Consider the following 19215-nt stretch of genomic DNA (forward strand, 5'->3'; position numbering starts at 1 on the left):
TCAATCCCTAGAAGTCCCCCTTTCATTAACTTCTCCAAAAAGACTCTTACATCCTTGTCCCCCCATTCCTTTTCCTAAGGTTTCTCACACGTGTGAGGAAACCTTGAGCTAACCAAATCATAAAGGCATATTTTGACTTTTTCATGGCTTGTCCTTTAACCCACATGTCTCCCTTGTGGCATCTATGTGGATGCCACATAGATGCTACCTCCTCAAGGTCTCTGTCAAGCCTATAAATAGAGCCCTTGTCTCAAGCATTTTACATCTCCCCCATTGCATTGTTATCGTGCTAGTTTATGCTTAGACCTTTCTAGTGAATTTAGATATTTTAGTACTAAACCTTTGGTAGTTGTTTACTTCTTGCCTTGTTTAGTATATTCATGGTAGTGTTGCACTCTTAGATTTATTTCTTGCATCCATCTTCATTTCCTAGAATGCTTTTAAGAATTTCTTATTCCATATCCTCTTCTTGAAGCATTCCTCACTCATATATATTAGATTCATTCACATTTTCATCATCTTGGGATTCAATAGTTATGTTTGAGGAGAACACATACCCATCCATCAATCTTGAGAACACCAAAAAGGTCTCATTTGGATGCCTTTGTTGAGCTACTCTGAGGTTGCGTGGGGAGTCTTTTTTATTGGTTGCATTAGTATAGTGAAACTCAAGTTAGTTAGTAGTTCTTTCAATTTCAATCTTTATATATGCACATGCTACTAACATTCACTTGTTTACACGTGCTCTTGACAAATTAGGCTTTCACATATACACTAAAAATGCCAAGGTTAGATCTAATGAAGAGAATGGGTATTTTAGATTAGAATCATTTTGTGAAAATTGATTTGCAACTCATAATGTTAAAGTGTATATTTTATATTGTCACTTGTCACTTGTGATGTTATGTGTTTAAGTGGCAAGTCAAATTGAGATATTGGGAAAAGACACCTAACCATAATTTTTACCAATCATAAATGTTTAAGTTATATCCTATTGCATAATAGTGTCAAATGAAGGCTCTAAAAAGAATAAATTAGGACTTCAAGTTTAGGGTGACTTTAGATGACTTTATTAGAGTCTTAGGGTGTTCTTTTAGTGAAAATAAGATACCTACATTGTAGTACTATATGTTAGGGCTTTAATTTTGACTTTACTTTATTTTAAATCATTTGTCTAACCTTTTTAAAAATCCAATTTTTCAAGTATTTTGAAAATAGAAGAAGTCTTACCCAACTTCTCACCTTATCTTTAGTGAGTTGGAGTTCCAATCAAATAGGGAAAATTAGGTGGAGTTAAAGTGATTATCCTCTTTCATGATGGAGAAAAAGAAGGAGTTAGTTTCATATTAGAGGGGATTTTGAAAATAGAGTTGTCATTCACCCATTCTCTAGTTTTAGAGATTTTCTAGTTTGGAGATTGCATCAAGGAAAGATAAAGGGATCTTCTCAAATCGTTCAATTTCCATAGCTTGGAGAAAGGTTGGAGATTTTTCCATGTTTAAATAATTATGTATTGTATTATTTTCTTGTATAAATTTATGTAAATTATGTTATAGATGCATATGTGGATTGTTTATTGTCCATGTTGTGTTGCTGGGTGTGGATGAATTTCTATTACCTTCTTTTTACTTTTATTTTGAGATTATGATGTTTAAGGGTGTGGAAGGACATCACTCAACATTGAAAGGGAAGTAGTGGCCTTCAGGTGAAGGGGTTAGTTGGGCCTTTCCTTGAGTTTAGAGTCTCTTCCCTATAGGGAAGATGGATAAGCATGAAGTATAGGTTTCATGTGCCAATACATTGTTTCTGATTCTGGGGGTGACAAGGGGAGAATATCTATAAGAGATGGTGTTTTTTTAAAAAAATCCTTGTGAAGGAAAATTTGATTATGTATTTGGATTCTCCTATCAGTTTAGGCACACCTTCACCCATACTATTGGTTGCTATAGTAACCTGTTGTGTAAGCTCAAAAGGGGTATTAAATATTGTATCCTATAATTTTTCTATTATGTGTTTGAAATTTATTGTTACCTAATTGGTCTTTATTCTCCAAGCTTTGTGGGTGGTCTCATAGAGGCATAGGTTGGGAGGTAAGCTCCCCATGGTTTCCTTTTTTCTATAGGTTTCATGATGGAGTTGTATTGAAGAAAAAGCTTTGTAGATTGCATATTATGTGGATATTTTCTAGATGTAATACAATGAGTACATATAAAGCTATTGTATTGTAAAGATCATATGTAGATATTCATTTATATAATTTTGTTTTTTAGTGAAGATCCAAATGTGGTTGTAAAATTAGAAGAGAAAATTCAATATTGTGAATATATTTTACTTTAAATATTTCCTTGAATCTAATTAAATGTATTTGAGATTATAGCAAAAACCTGTAAATAATTTGATATGAATTCTTAAAGTGTTTCAAAAATTGTTTTGAATAGTATGTATGTGTGTGTCTCTTGATCAAAATTTTGAGCATGAAAAAATCTTAATCCAATCAATAGTTTCAAAGAATCTTTTCATGTGAACCATTAATGTTTACATAACTGTTCATCAATTTTTCATTTTTTAGAGTTTGAAATTTCTAAATGACATGTGTCACTATTTCTAAAACCTTCCAAGTGATATATCAATGTGCTATCTATTGTCACAATATTTATTAGTTTATCTTCTAGATCAATGAACCTTTTAAAATATCCCTTCAATCTATTTAGTATCTTTTTATTTCCCTTTTAATCCATCGACACAACTCTCATTGATTAACACCACTTATCAATATAAACCTTCATAATATTAACCTTGCTAGGGAAATAAAGATTTCATCCCTTAACTAAAATTTCAACTCTCAAGGGAAAAGATAATGGAGTAACCTATGTCAATCTTCCTTTAGAAATAACCTTATATCTACTATCACTAATACATTATAGGTCAATTTTTGACCTTTTATTTTGACCAATCCCTTAATTTTCTTGTTGAATAATTTTATTTTTGTTTTTATGCCCAAGTTGGTCAAAATTCTGAACAAATTAGGTTTTCCAAATTTGGTCTAAATTTTGACAAAGTCGGGTTCATAAAAAAGAAGAAGAAAAAAATTGACATTTGAACAAGGAGGTTTGGATGCGGTTTGCATGCATATGAGCTATTTGAGGTTAGGCTATTTTGGTACAAAATTTTGGGTAGGCTATGCTCTTCTTGCTGACTAACAACTCTTTACATGTCTATTTTGTAGATTGAGAAATCTTTTGTGAAGCAACCAAATGTTTTTGTAAGGTAAGAGCCTATAGCATTTTTCATCAATCTATTTTCATTTATCTTTTATTCCAAATCTTCTCATCATAGTTGAAATCATTTTTTTTCTTTTTTTAATGCATGACTGTGATAGTCATGTCCTTGGAGTCTCAATTGCTAAACATCATGGGGTTTTCCTTAATGCATATTGTCGATGTGTGAGTCTGTATGTGCCTTTGTATTGATTCACTACACAACTTGTAGAAGTCCATTCACATGTGTCTTCATGACTATCTATCAACTACCATATAATCCTAATTGTAGGTTTTCATATGGTCTCTTAACACTTATCATATTCATGATTTTAGAGACATCATTTTACTATCATGGATGAGATATGGTTTCCTTGCATTCTTCATAGGTTTAGGTCATTTCTAACATATAACACTTCATAATTGTTATAACTTTCTCATATCCAAGAGCTCATACTTGGATATCATGGTGTCCTCTCTCTGGAAGAATTGCATTTTCATGACAACACTCATCATTGCTATTCTAACTCCCTAACTTTTTTTTGAACTTTATTTTCTTCTTTAATTACCTCAATTGGGCTATTTTGGCACAACATTTGCCTTGAGAAAGTAGGGCCAATCTTCAATGATATTGGGAGACCATTATCTCTCATTATAAATTATGTTCCTCCCCATGATTCAATTCTTTCTTACAGCTCATTTATCATATCAATGGTAGAACTCCATGTTTGCCCTTCTTTCTACTTAAGTTGTGGAGAAAATGGAATGGATAAGCTTATGTAAATTGAAGTTGGATTGGATTTTTTTACAAATGCATATAAAAAATGAATTTTAGAAGGAAAGTAGAATATCATTTTTATTTTATTTTTAATTAATGTTAGGGGATTTTAGAAATATAATTTAGAATTTAATTTAATTAAGTTTAATATATAGAGAGATATTTTTTAAGGTGATTACTACATCTTAGCATAATAGAAAAATTGATCCAACTACATACATATTCCAGGATCCAAATCATAAAATAATATAACTTACTCAACTTGTGCTAAGTGACTTACCTCAAGATCCTAAATAAAAATAATGCAAACCTAGAGAAATGGGCAGAGTTCACAAGAAATTTTACAAAAACATATCATAGCAGATATATTTAGAAAGAAACAACCATAACCTAGTTAAATTGGTCTAGTTACTGATTAGGTGGGTTGATTACAAATTCTTATAGAACAGTCATCAGATTAGGTACAATAAAATCAACAATCAGTTGTTCTCAACTAGTAGGATCAAATATAGTTTGCCAAGGTGATAAAATCACATATGTAGATGCATCACTTGCATGTTACAAATGAAGTGCATTCCCAAACTTATAATTGAATGGCTAGATATAAAAGGTTCCATATGCTGGCCCAACAATGGAAGCCAAGGATGTAACCATACATGTATTGGCACAATCTCCCTATGAGAATCCTAAGTATACTACTGCTATTAATTTCAGCATCACTATATGATCCATAATGTTATGAAGTACTAAAGCTGGTAGTAACTTCTCCCATGTATCTAGAAAATGTAGCATAGGTTTAGGGTCCCTTGGGTCCCAAGGATTTGTAGCATCTATTCTCACTACTGAAGAATAACTTCAGTAAAGAGTTGAGTGTAAGGAGTTGAAGAACCAAGTTCTTATTCTATGTAAATGCCCCAATCATGAGGCTCATTCCCTTGTAGAAGTCTCTTCCACAATGACATTACCTCTAAACCATACAAAGGGTGTTGAAGTGGTTCCTATTATTGAAACACTCTTATAAGCAATGGAAAAGTAAATGTAGATGCAATACATGAGAAATCGTACAACTTTTAGTCCTAATATTTGGACTATAAATTCTCAAAGATAATTGCAAGTGATTCTATTGTCATAGTACCTATTGCAACACTTTCCTAGATTCTATCTAGTGGCTCCCATAACATCCTCTATGCTGTCTAGCTATTTTTTTTGCCATGTAGTCTCTTCCTAAAGTTGCTCCTTCTCCTTCTAGTATATTGCCACAAAATATCTCTTGTGCCTTAAATTTTGATTATGAAACTTCTGAATATCTGCCTCTACCATATCTAAAATCAAATTCACATCATGCTGTAACTTTGGCATAGGTGTTTGATCATTGATAGCATTCATTTCAGTATTCAAGATTTCAAGATTGATCAACACCCTCACTTGTGGATCTCTCATGTCAATTTCTTTCTGTACTATTTCAACACCATGTTCTTGCTTTTGAGTTAAAAGTTCTTTAGGTGCATTTTCTTGTAAAACATTAATTTTGTTAAAAAATTCACTGAGAGACATAATTTTTGTCACAAATATAATAACTTTGATCTTCTTTGGGAATTTTGTCATGCCTCCAACACTGTGACCCACCAATATTACCTACACCCAACAAATTTAAACCAGATGGAAGTAAAAAAAATCATTTATTGAGAGGAAAAAAGAAGAAGTGGTATAGAGATCATATTTTTTGGTGGGGAGGAAGAGAGTTGAATAACTCAATAAGTGGTTAATTTATGTTAGTCCATGTTTGAATTTGATGGGCATCCGTTGGGTGAATTCCATAGGAGGCAAGATCTATTGCAATGGCATCATGGCCTACCTTTATTAGGAGAGGGTGAAGTTTGCACCAACACCATGCTCCATGACATCCTTCATGAACCAACACAAAGTGTTTCTTTGCCCCTACCATTTCCTTTTCCTCCATCACTGATTTGCTTTAATGAGTTGACTCTTTCACAAGAGTTGATTATAAGCAAAGGGAGAACAAATACAATAGATATATGGTATCATGCCATGTCATGTCAATAGAAGAAAAAGATGAAATGCATCCATTTCATAAGTAAGTAAAAGAAATTAGAAAGTAATAGTTATTTGCATCAAAACTTGATTGAAAACAATGACCACTAACATGTTTTTAGAAATAGATAATACTAAGAGGGGGAGGGGTGAATCAATATTCTACAAAATTTTGCCCACAACCGAATATTGTTAATTACTTTATAATTTGGATATGAAAGTAAGCCAACAATGTTGAACAATAAATATAACTATGCACATAGAGAACTCATAACACTATTATATGTTAACTAGGGAAACCTTGGACAAGGGAAGACCTCGGCGGGGATGAAAGCCACTAGATGATTCACTACACAATAGGATCTTGTTAAGGATATTGACCCTATTAGGAGTCTATGAAGTACATATAGTGTCTGGAGTCCTTGTTAGAAGACTAGGCCTTGTTAGAAGCCTCAACCTTGTTAGGAGTTTCTAGAGCCCTATTAGGAGTTGGTAGACCAATTACAATGTATGCAAGAAGAGCCCACTACCCTAACATGTAATTATATAATTCAATTCCTTCACAAGATAGGTATATATACAATACTTTCTTTTCTATTGTAACTCACACTTGCTCTGATCTTACATCAAATTTTGCATCACATAAGACTCGTAGATAGTTCTCACAATAGTTTGCATGTCACACCTAATCACACAACTTTCCCATTATTTGTGCAAGATAAGATTTTTACTTATACCTTTCACAATCATAAAACTTTTCATTGTCGGCCTTCATGTCTTCACACACTTGACATAATATAAAATAAATTATGAAATAATATTTACATAGTTAGCTCAACATAACTTAGTAATTATTTTGTAGCCAAAATAATTCCTAAAGCCATACAACTTTGATTATTGATATACTCTATTCTGCACTATTAAATACCAGCATTGTTAATCGTACTATAACTTGTGGCATACTATCCATACCCATATGTGCACTAGAACACACCATCATGACACTATCATGAAGCTTCCCTCAAGTACACATAAGCTAACTCTCAGTGCATTGTTTGTACTCTTAAGATCTGTTCTTTGAATTGTTGCAAATTGTCTAATACTTAAATTTTTTTATGTCTTTGAATGCATACATCAAATACTGAATACAAGTTTCCATAAATGATAACCATCAAGAAATCTAACTAACCATATTTCCAATAATCTCTCCCTTTGGAATTGATGGCAACATTTGGGAAATTTGGACAAGTCCCAAAATGATGTCATACATAATAAAAACAAATAAAAGTAAGTACACAAAAATTGCCTTCAAAACATAACAATATTATTCATGTTTTGATCGATCATTACATTCATTATCACTCCTTTACATTGATACATACATAAGATCCCACTTACATATACATTTACATCTATACAAATTCTCTTCTACAAAATAATCCTGCTTTGGCATCAATAGGAAAGGTGTCAAAACTTGTTACCTATTGTTGATCAGCTCATCATTCTAGATATGCAATCCACAAAATCAATCTTTAGTCTATCAAGGTCCTTCCAGTTCCCTTTGACTGTATCTGATATGCTGATGAGTGTACAAAGTGCATAAGATGCCACTTCAACTATGCTCAAGTTAGTACAAGAAAATGTGTCATAGGAATTCTTAGCTATAAGACATTCCTCTAACTGCCTTTGCAAAATTACAATTGTGGCTGCCAGATATTCTTTGAGAACAAAAAATCTCCTAATTACCTTATCTTTTTTGAATTCAATACCTCTAAAAACATTGTGGATCTTCTTAATCTCATTCTCAGAATCTTCAATTCTGATCTTTAGTAGTTGCAATCTTGTAGTGAGTGTCTAAAGCTCACTCATATGGACTTTGGTCTTTGCATTACCTTCAACAATACACATTCTTAGTTTCTTGATGTTTCCATCAAGTGCCTTCAAATCATTGCACATATTGGTGCATATTGTGTTGAATAGGGCTGCTTCATGATTTGTTTGTGCTTGCATTGCTGCTACTTCAGCTAAGGTTGTGAATTCCCCATCAAAGGTCTTGACCAAATCTTTTTCCTTGGCTTGCAAGTTTAGATTTTCTATAGTTGTGGAAACTATCTTCTACATGTACTCCAAGACTTTAGCAAGAGTGTTATCCAAAGACTTAATAGTTTTATTAATCTTGAATAACTTGCTTAGGGTGCCCATTAGTTCTTTCTAATCTTCATCATTAGAAGGAATAGATATTGTTTTTGATGTTCTAGCTGTTAATACTCCTGAAGGTATAATAGCCTTTATCTTCTATTCCTCTACTTTCTTCTTTGCCTCAACCTTTTTCTTCTTTCTTCTTTTCTTCTTATATTTTTTTCTTCTTTTCTTCTTCTTCTTTCCTCTTCTTCTCCTCTTCTTCTTTTCTCTTCTTTTCTCTAACATCTTTTCTTTTCTTCTCTTCTTGTTCCCTCTTATCTTGTTCTTCCTTCTTCCTCATCATTATAATTGGTATAAGTAGTGATATTGCTGATATTTCCACTAATATTTTCTCCATACCCTACAAAAGGGTTCTTCTTTGCATCCATAGTTATGTGCATACTATCCACTTGCATGGATTATTTACCCATAACCATTTGAGTTGGTGGTAGTGCTTGTTGTGTCCCTTCTGCCTCTTCTTCTTCACTAGAAGATGTTTCTTCTTGTACATATACTAGACTGTCAACCTTAGCTTGCACACTCTCCTTAGGCATGCAGGACATATACTTTACTATAGCCTCCTCCATTTCTTGCCTAACCTCCTCATAATTGCCTCCCATTAGAAGAATTACTCTTCTTTTGTTCCTCAGCAAGGGCTCAACACCCTTCAAAATTATGTCAGATTCTTCTTTTGATACAACATCACATAACTTATTTATTGATGTGATTCTTAGATTTAGATCTTCTTCAAATAATCTTCTCTCTCTAACAATTAACCTATTATATAGGTCTTCAAGAATTCTATTTTGAATACTTTCAAATCTCTTATTTCTTAAAATCATATTTCTTATCGCGACATTCTCTAATTGCCTCCTATCCATACTACTATACATGCTATAAAATTTATTTAACTGAACAAAATTGTCATCACTTATAATATGCATGTTTAGATTCTCTACCTTTGGTTTTCATGCCTTTTTTTCTTAGCTTCATGCTCATCTTGTTCAACATGCTTATCTTCAGTACCATCTTTAGAGCTTTCAAAACTATTCACTTGCATGGTTTTTCTTCTCTTACTAGGCCGGCTGGTGGTCTTCTTTACTCTTTTCTTTGCTTTAGATATAGGTTCTTGCTTAACCTTCACCAATGTTTCTAAGTTCCTCTATGCAGAAGGTGTTTCCACCTTTGTCTTTCTTTTTGATTGTTTATAGCTAGCTCTTACTAGTTGCATTTGTGCAACTACTGCATACGGTGCAATAGGAGCTTACACACATTATTGTGCCATTGTTTCTCCCTCTGAGGGTCCTACCACTACAATAGGTGTTATTGTCAATACTTCAGAGTACCCACTGGCCCTCATTTCCAACACAATTCCTTTCAACTCATTGAATTATTGTCATGTCATACCAGATTCCTTGAGGATGCAATCTATCGATTTTTTCTACTTTCTTCTTGCTCTCTTTTCTATGGAGCCCAGATTCTACTATCCTTAGTCTTTCATCATATGTTCCCCATCTAGGACATTATGTGTCCTACTTAGATTCAAGTATGATCTACACACACCCTTCTATCAGTTCTGCACTCATCTCATAGTCATAAGCTCAATGAACTTCACTCTAGGTATCAATGCTTCCATGCGGGTGTCGTCAGTCTCCACCATGAAGCATAAATCATCCTTATATTTTTCCACCAAAAAGGGAGGTATCCTATACCTTAGTTTCATCTTAGACTTAAAGTTCTTCATCATTCTATCTATATCAATTTCTCTAACATTCTCAGGTTTGGATCTATAACATTGAGTCACTATCTTCATTGCTCACTCGCTACTATCCCAATTGATTATTCTAGGAAAATTCTTTGTAACATAAAAGGAAAAATGAGTCAGTAGGGACTCAAATCTAAACACTGCATTCTTTGTTTTATTTATCTTGCAATATTATCCAACACTTGCAATCTGATAATGTGTAATATCCCAAACATAATTTTTGCTGATTTATCTTTTCAAAAATAAAAAATTGCAGATAACTTCCAGCATACAAATCCAATACAATACCCAATAGATGTTTAACCAGTTTTGTCTTTAATTATAATATTCAAGCTCATACATAAGCAATGGGAATACACTACGATGTTTAAACTAGAAGATTCTTCACAAATTAATAACCAGTCCTTTTTAGACTAATACTCAGGATTTCAGGAATATAGAAATACATTACATACTTATACTATTAAAACTAGAAACTTCCATACAACTCCTTAAATACGTTATTGTATTGTACAATGATAATACAATAACCAATACACAAAAACCCAATCCTAAATACATATTTAACAATCAGATTGGAAAGCTAGGATAATAACCTGTAAGCACAAATGAAACACCTGAAATGATGTTTCTTAGGACAATGGGTTTGCATCCATTGTTTGCTAGCACGAGGGGCTACGTCCTCCAACTAGTTGAAAGCTAAAGCTTTCTAAAAGTCTCACAAGAGAGAAAACTAGATTGAATAATAAAATCAAGCATGCCTATCCATGAGACTTTTTCCCCTTTTAATACACAAACTAAGAATCTTCAATTCCCCTTAGCCTTCATCTTATTCCTTGTGACTCTTCAACTTCTCTCTGATAAATCATCTTATTCCTCCTTGTCCTTTTGTAACCATATGGAATATTAATTTGACCTTTAATAATAAATCTCCAGCTTACATAGTCAAATTTAATATTGTAAATTCATTCCTTCTTAATAATTCTAATTTTCCCTAAAGAAGGGACATTACAAATCTCCCCTCCTTGAGATTGCTTTCCCTCAAGTAATATGTACCAAGATCCCATATAAATTTTTAGTCAATCCAATAGCTCAAACTGACAACAAACCTAACCAAACTATGAAGCAAGGTACCACTCTGCAAAACACCTGTCAATTGAATTCCTAGATCCCATATTATGCTTTGAAAAAATGTTGCACTTGCAAACTGATCAAAACTGATCATCACCATAATCATCCTCAAACTAAATAAGACCATAATAAAATCCTCATCCAACCATAGATACAATATGCCAACACCTAGTTCCCAAACTCTGTTATGCTACCTTGTTGCTATGATGATATAGAAATATATCCAAGGTCCATGTATAATCCGATAGAATGTGAAGACCTTATTTAGATGGATGATATAAGAAATGAGATGCTCAAAAGCTGAAACCTCTGTCCAATGAACATCAAAATTCATATTGTCAGCATAAACTTGGAGAATTCCCTAGTGCATAGGAGCTATGAATATGAAGAATACTTAGAATCTAGCTATGAACCTCACATAAATACTCCAATGAAAACTATTCAGAGGTTGATGAATAAAATTCACCCAACTCCGGAATAGGGTAAAATTTGAAAATATGTTGGGGCTGATCCATTGATAAGAAATAGAAGTTAATTCGTCATTCCCATGCTAAGAGTTAGATTCACTACTAGAATTTGAGCCAGGATCCCAAAGTCTAGAATCAAACTCTTCCTCTTCATGGAAAATAAGAGATGATCCCTTATTTAACACAAAAAGAGGATTGTTGGACATCCAATCAGCAACAACTTCAAACAAAGGGTTGTCAACAAGTTGAAAGTGTTCAGAAGTTTTGCTACATAACCTTTTGGGGTAGTTATCCAAGTCATATATCTGTTGAATGCTCTCAATTTCATCAATGACTTCCTAGAAGAACTCCCACCTTGTTCTATCCTCATGTTTCTGAGAGTGATTCATGGTTCTAATATGATTTTCTACCTTTTGAAGAAAAAATTGGGCATCATCTAATGTCTCATGTGTATCTTTAAGCTCCCCTTTGAGCTCCATACTCTCATTCCTTTCTTCAACCAACTGATCAACATGAATTTTGACAACCTTAAGAATATATTCCCTATCGAAAAGAAAATAAAAATATTTTGATTTCATGGCTTTAATAGTTGTTATGACCACCAATAGATCTGTAATAGGCCAATATCCTTTCCCTTCTCTTTGTGCCTTCTTGCAGATATCCTTATCCAATTTATGAATGTTGTCATAATGCACTAAAGAAGCCACAATTCTATCTTCATTAACCTTCAACTGACTCCTTAAGGTGTGTATTTCATGATTGTCATTTTGAAGTGATTCATAATTTTTTAAGGTCATCTCAGTATGTTCTTCTAATTTTATGTCATGGGCATTAGAATTAAAAGGTTCATCATACCAAGATTCCAACTGCAATAATCTCGAGTTCAACCACCCTCATCTGCCTATTTGTCAAAACTAACCTCCACTTCACCAAAATAAAAAAATGTACCTTGGGTAACATATTCCATGTGTTTATTGGAAAGCTATAAATCAATAGGATTTGGCTTCTCTTCTACTTCAAAAACCTTAATTTGATGACCTTGATTTGCAGAACATTCACCATACATAGTTTTGCACTGATCTTTTACAAGGAGATCTTGAGCTAATTCAAGATACTTCCTTTTTATTCTGTCAGTCTAATTTTGGTGCTATAAATGAAAATCAAAGTAATCATTGAACGATAATTCATTCTAAATTCTGATAGGAAATTCTTCATACTCTCCAAAAATGTCAAGGATCTCTACTTTCATGTTGGCTTCAGACTTTTGGCCTAACTATTCTTGTATTTTTATAGTATCTGAATGCCTATTACCAATAGTAGCAGATGAGCCCATATCTTTGGCATATGAAACATAACCAGAAGTTCGCTCATTTGTAGATGCCACTACTCCTCATGCACTTACAATTGGTTGATGATTATGTAATGTGTCATTTTGTTGTGAACTTATATTAGTTACTAAAGTGACAACTAGAAAATCTTGTAATGGATCATAAATGTTTTCCATATTCAATGTTGATGAAGATTTCAAAAAAAATTGATGATGTGATCTTTCAAACTATCATTGCTTCCCTTGATCTTGCGGCCTGCCTGGCTTTTCACATTCCATAATCTTGTCTTAATTGACTAGATTCCTCAATTTACTAAAAATATTCAGTGTGCAATCTACCCAAATTTGAATCTATTTTTTTATTTTTTTGTATGTGTATGTGCAATTGATGTCTTCAATCCTCCAACTCACTAGGTGTTTGTGGTTGTTCCAATAGATATGGAGTTAATCTTTTCTTCTAGAGTTGAAACCAAATCAGTGCGTGCAACAAGCTCTTCCTTTAAAATTTCTTTAACCTGTAAGCCTTAGATATATTTGGCTAGCTCAATTTAATGCATGAGTATGTTGTTCTACACCATTAATGAAGCTTGATACATAATTGGAATAGACCTATAGTGTTTAGTTCCTTTCACTTTTGCTTGTCTACTTCTGATATTGAATTCTTGTAGCACAGATGCTACCACCTGCAATCTTCCTATAAGTCACTTAGTATCAAATCTTGAGTGACTCTATTGTTTTTGCATACATAATATGTTCTCTTAGCCACTAATAGCACATATAAAATATTGTTAGCTTTCCTCAAAATATGGCTCAACTACTATCTAGAATTGTAGCCAAAACCCATGAGGTCATTCAAGACTAAAGTTACCAATTGAATCCTGTTTGAGAACTTCAAAACTTCTCTATATTTTTTTTCTCTTTGCGAATACCAAGAATCATAGTCATGTTGCACTATGTGCATTCCAATAGCCCTTTGCACTAAAATTTACTTCATTGGTGTGTGTCCATAGTTAGTATCAATGGAATGGCATAATGATGTTACCATTGATTTTGTTTTTTTTCTCACACCTGGCTATTCTGATATTGTTATCTACTATGCAACCAAAATTGTCTTGCAAACTTATTTCAAATTTAATTATACTAAGTATGGTATGAATTCACTTAATCCTATGATCATTCTAAAGCCCACACATTTATTAATACTTTTGTTTTTAACACTAGTTTGGACAAGTCATCAGATAACATAAAACTCCACACCCAACCTTTTTCTTCCAAATGTCTCAAGATGCTAGCAGGGAAGCATTACTACTCCGTCCAATCTCAAGACACCTATTACTCCATTTTCCTAACTATGAGATTCATCTAATATTAGTTATGTGTCATCTAACATAAGTCAGAAAAGATACCGTCGAAGCCTAAATGTAGAGTAATGCCCTCTATCAATGGTATTCTAAATTCTTCTAAAATTGGCCTTCCAATTTTTATAGCTGTTATGCAATCCCAATAGCCATAGCAAGAAATGGTTCTTCATAGCTCAACTAATACCAATAGTCACTCCTACTTTATTCGTTGTGATGGCAAAGAAGATTCTAGATGGTTACTCCAAAGGTAGTTCACAAAATATAGCATCAAAAGTGCCTTGTTCTAATTCTACCCAAAATGGAGGGACACCAGCTAGAAGAATGTATAGTATTACTCCAACACTTCATATGTCTATCTCTAGTCCATAGCCTTGCTGCAAGACTTTAGGAGTCACATATTATGCACTTCCCATGATACCTCTAAATATATTACCTTATAATAGATTTTATTAATGATTCACTTCACAAATCATGACCTTGTTTGTTACTATTGTTCTTGAGTTAGATCTTCATGTTGTCCACTCCAGATTGCTGATCTTATGTACCGATGTCACCTGTTCCTACTAAATCCAATTATGAGCATATTCACTACTTCTTTATAGATTCACCACTTTCTATGTGTGTTGTTGTGTGACCTTGTAGAATTTGAGAGAGAAAAATTTCTCAACACTAAACTACTACTTCCAAATCAATGCCAAGGATCTTTATGCTCTTACAACCACTTCTACCTTTGTGCATGATAATTGATAATAATGCTCACCTACAGATGTTTAACATTTATAGATCATCCAAACTCAATGCATTCTACTTGCTATTAACCTGACCTACTATTATAGAATGGAGGCAATCACGTGCGGAATTTACCCAAGAGGAAAATTGAGTAAGGTTAGTTACTCTCAACTACTATGCATTCTTCATTGTAGTTTGATACTAAACAAAGCCATCCAACTTCCATTGTAAAATAATAGCCTATTTATTAATTGGAAACTCTTCTAGAATTAAAAACCTCTAGTATAATGAAATTCTCCCCATATATATTAATAATTTTTATTTCCACTCAACATGGAGAATTAATCTCAGAGTAATAAAAGACCACTCTTCCTGTTAGCATCCTAGTTTTCTATTTAGCTTGTCTTAAGATTCACAAACCTTCCAATCAGTTGTTCCCCCTCTTTGATCATTGTACTTTCTCTCTATCTGTCATGTCTTTAGAAATATTCTAATCCCAACACAGATTGTCTTGGAAAATGATTCCTTAGCTTAGTAGGAAAAACTACTAACCTATAATAATTGATGTATATGTAGAGTCTAAAGGAGATGACAACCTCATCAAAATAATCTTCTTTAGACTTCAGAAAAGAATATCATTATTTCAATGTAACCCTTTAGATTGGCAGAATAATTAGGCTTTATTATAGCTTCACAGTCTAGCAAGAAAACTAGCTTTGATACCATTGCAATATCCTGAACAGGAAATTTATTGATTTTTCCTTTCAAAAATAAAACATTACAAATAAATTCCAACACACAAATCCAATACAATACCTACCTGATTTTTAACTAGTTTTATCTTTAATTATAATATTCGAGCTCAAACATAAGCAATGAAAATAGACTATGATGTTTAAACTAAAAGATTCTTCACAAATTAATAACCAATCCTTTTTAGACTAATGCTCAAGATTTTAGGCATATAGAAATGCATTAAATACTTATACTATTAAAACTAGAAACTTCCATACAACTCTGCAAATACATTATTGTATTATACAACAACAATACAATAACCAGTACACGAAACCCAATCCTAAATACAGATTTAATAGTTAGATTGGAATGCTAGGATAAGAGCCTATAAGTGCAAATGAAACACTTGAAATGATGTTTCTTGGGATAATGGGTTTGCATCCATTGTTTGCTAGCACGAGGGGCTACGTCCTCCAACTAGCTGAAAAATAAAGCTTTTTGAAACTCTCACAAGAGAGAAAAATGGATCGAATCATAAAATCAAGCATGCCCAAGCATGAGTCTTTTTCCCCTTTTAATAGACAAATTGAGACTCTTTGACTTCCCTCAGCCTTTGTCGTATTCTTTGTGACTCTTCAACTTCTCTTTGATAAATCATCTTATTCCTCCTTTTCCTCTTCTGACCACATGGAATATCAATTTGACCTTTAATAATAAATCTCCAGCTTACATAGTCAAATTTAATATTGTAAATTTGTTCCTTCTTAATAATTCTAATGTTCCTCAAAGAAGGGACATTACATAATGTTGCATAAGTTTACTTTCCTTCTCTCAATAGCACTTACATATACTGCATGAATAAATCTAGCTAGTATAGAGTTAACCCTTGATCCATGGTTCAACTTGTACCCAAAAATCTTGGTTAATGACTTAACTCCTTTATCTTGGATAGGATCAACTTTCATATTCCTTCTGTCAAATTTAGTTTTTAGATTTTTCTCAACCATTTGCCTGACCTTCATTGCTTAATCATATGACTTTGTGAATTAGGTCATTATTAATGACACTTTGTGCATCACCCAACCTGAACATATAATCATGTATTCTGCTCAAAATGATTTGGGTCCATTCATGATTATCAAATTTCATGTAGAACATATACTTCACTAAATTTAAATCTTCAAGGTGTGCATATTTAGACTTAGGGATAAGTAATTATTGCACATGACTCCTAAATCCTTGTGAATTTCATCATCTCCTATGATCTCAATCTTTCAATGTATATAATTCTTTACATCTTCTACACGTAACATATATTCTGGAACTTGCAAAAATGTGCCTATTAGATCATCTAATAAAGAAACAAATGGGTGCTTCTTGAACTCATACCTTGCTCAGTCACTAACATCATACACTCTCTGATTGGCCATTGCTCTATATTTATAAATGCTACAATAAATTGGATTCAATACTATATAAAATACCTTAATTTCACAATTTAGGGATTTTTCAACTTTTGGCTTCACAAACTTTACTTTGCAGTTCATTTGATATCAAATCAATATTCAATTTTCTCAAGGCACTTCACATAAAAAAATGGTACATCAAATCTTGTTTGTGATCCTTAAATCATTTGAAATTGCACTATGCATTAAATGCGTAACTACCATAAACTCAAAATATTGTCTCTATTCACCAGTGACCTTGTTCTTACAATTCCTACTTACTACGACACATTTAGACTTATACACTGAACCATAGTTTCCTCTCTATGTTTTCTACCTTCCTGTTGAGTGCGCAATGTCTAACTCACTCTCTAACATCGATTCTAATCAATTGATGCTCTATTTCTTCTAGAATAGTTTAATTCAAATAGGTTGAGCCACAAACAATCTATGATTTTAAATTTCCATCATGTGCATCAAATAATTGCTCTTCCAATATTGTATGTGAACTCTTTGGATTACAAGCCTTCACAAATTCTTCTTTGAATTCATCAACATGTTCCTTGGTTGCTTCTTTCTGACTATTGTTTTATTTCATTTTCATTCCTTCTATCATTCCTATTGTTGTTCCTTCTATGATTAGGGTTCCTGTTAAAGTTCTCTTTATCCATTCTATATAATCTTGCTATGTGTCCAAAGTTATTGTATAACTGACATATGAGTTCATTTCTCCTTTGATTGTTTCCATTCTAACTTTCAAGTGCTTTGCAATTTCTTGCAATGTGTGCAAGATTGTTACATTTGTAACAAACAAATTTCTCTCTCACCATTAGGTTTCTCTCCATCATTGGATCTACTTATTTCATTAACTATAGGGTTAGTATTCCTAAACATTCTACTATTCTTTTATCATCAATGAATTTAGGCTTCTTACATTCTATTACCTTATGTCCATAACCACGACAATTATAACAATAGAAATTAGTAATAGGTTTAAAATAATTACCTGTGCAATCTCTATTCATTTGTACAACTTTATTACATATGTAGCATCTACCTTTGAATTCATTTCTTACCTCTTTGGATGAATCATCTTGCTTAGGTTCTTCAACTTACTCTGTTGTTCTAGGTTCATTAAATTTCTTTGTCAATACAATTTTCTCAACTTCATCAGAGTACTTGAACTTTTCTTTAGGGATTTCTTATATAGAATCTAGTTCTATCCTGATCTCATCTTTCATTTTTGAATTCTCTCCAAGAAGATATCCAAGGCATGTCTTGTCACAGGAAAGTCTTTGATGAAATATTTGTTCATCAATTTTCTCAGAACTTATGTAAAGTTTCTCTAACTGTTGTTTTTCTTGTGTCAATCTCCTTTCACAATGATGTTGTATTTTTCCAACTTTGCATGCTCTATCTTAATAGAATCTAATTTAGATATCACTTTCCTCAAGTAGGATCCAAGGTCTGCATTCTCATTTTTAGATTAGATTCAATCTTATTGCCACTAGTTTTAAGACTCAACTTTAGTTCAAGAATTTTCAACTCATGTTTCAAGATTTCATTCTCTTTCTTGAGATTTTTTGTATCATCATTATGATTGGTCTACATAAAAGGTTCTTTTCAAAATTTAAGATCATCAATTTCATCTTCTAGTTTGCCAATGTAAACTTTTGCATCTTTATATCTATCCTTCAAGTTATCTCTCTCTTCAATAAGAAGATCAATCTGTTCAAGGGCTTCTTCAAGATTCTTCTTCAACTGTTCCATATTCATTTGGATCTTACTTAAGCTATTAAACATCTTTAAAGTAACTATACTTTGATACCAATTGTTAGAAATATATAATACAAGGGCGAGGGGGGGTTAATCAATATTCTACAAACTTTTCCCCATGGCTGAATATTGTTAATTACTTTATAACTTGCATATGAAAATAAACCAACAATGTTAAACAATAAATATAACCATGCACATAGAGAAA

General features: G+C 32.7%; 1 pseudogene; it reads right to left on the reverse strand.

The window, feature by feature from the left end:
* Positions 1 to 3775: 3775 nt before the first annotated feature.
* On the reverse strand, positions 3776 to 5995 carry LOC149567284 (putative inactive methylesterase 20 pseudogene; annotated as a pseudogene).
* Positions 5996 to 19215: the final 13220 nt, after the last annotated feature.

The sequence above is a fragment of the Cupressus sempervirens genome, chromosome 3, assembly GCF_028749045.1.
Source record: "Cupressus sempervirens isolate cs-2001-9-10 chromosome 3, ASM2874904v1, whole genome shotgun sequence".
Lineage (NCBI taxonomy): Eukaryota > Viridiplantae > Streptophyta > Pinopsida > Cupressales > Cupressaceae > Cupressus > Cupressus sempervirens.